The sequence below is a fragment of the Tigriopus californicus genome, chromosome 9, assembly GCF_007210705.1.
Source record: "Tigriopus californicus strain San Diego chromosome 9, Tcal_SD_v2.1, whole genome shotgun sequence".
In the NCBI taxonomy this organism is placed as follows: domain Eukaryota; kingdom Metazoa; phylum Arthropoda; class Copepoda; order Harpacticoida; family Harpacticidae; genus Tigriopus; species Tigriopus californicus.
In genome coordinates, this window is record NC_081448.1 from 732431 (window position 1) to 733340 (window position 910).

The following is a 910-nucleotide window of genomic DNA, read 5'->3' on the forward strand; positions in this document are numbered from 1 at the left end:
TGTCTGGTACCACTTGCATGTTTTTAGTGGACCCAGCGATATCACAGTGAAGTGTTAGAAGCGGTGTTGAGTGGGTAGGTGCAGTAACCAGTTATATTCTTGCCTCTGAAGGACTTTTTCGACGCCTTGCCAGGGACGGGGACAGACGACCCCGAACGCCACGTGGGGGTGAGCGACCAAACTCGCGCCCATAACGCTGAGGTGAGCGGCCTCGGTCATCCCAAGTATTACCGCCAGCCATGGATAACCCACGTCCTCAATCTCCAGGAGAGCGACACATAGCTCCCAAATGGCCGACCTTGTGGCACCGAAAACACTCCGCAGTCTTAGCAAAACAATCAGCATGCTCCGCTTTGCCGCAACGACCACATTGACCTTGAATAACGGACACTGATAGAGTATCTTCACATTGATATTCTTCTTTTGATTCTTTCAAGACCATGGCACACGCTGGTGGTAAAGCAGCCTCCCGGTTCTGACCAGCAGCTTCGTGAGCTGTGGCTTTGGCCTTGACGGACATGAGCGTCGGGTTTTCCAGTTCCATGAGCTTATAAAATATCGTCTCCTCATTTCTAGCAGCATGCATTTCATTAAACATATTCCAATCATCTTCCGTCATCTTATTAATCTCAGCAGCCTCATTCATACGTTCAAGATTCATGATGTGAGTGGTAAGCGGTTGATTCACTAGTTTTATTAGGCGGAACCAATCGAGGCGGCGTTTAAATAATGGATTGAGCTCGAGAAAACGATCGCTTAGTGCTTTGTAACAACCCTCAATATCAGTTGAAGTTGTTACATTCCTCCTGATATGAGCTGACAACTCCAATTCCATACGACTGAAGAAGAGCTGCCTTTGCTCGGGTAAATCCATTAAATCCAGATTTGAAGCTGCATAAAAAGATTTAAA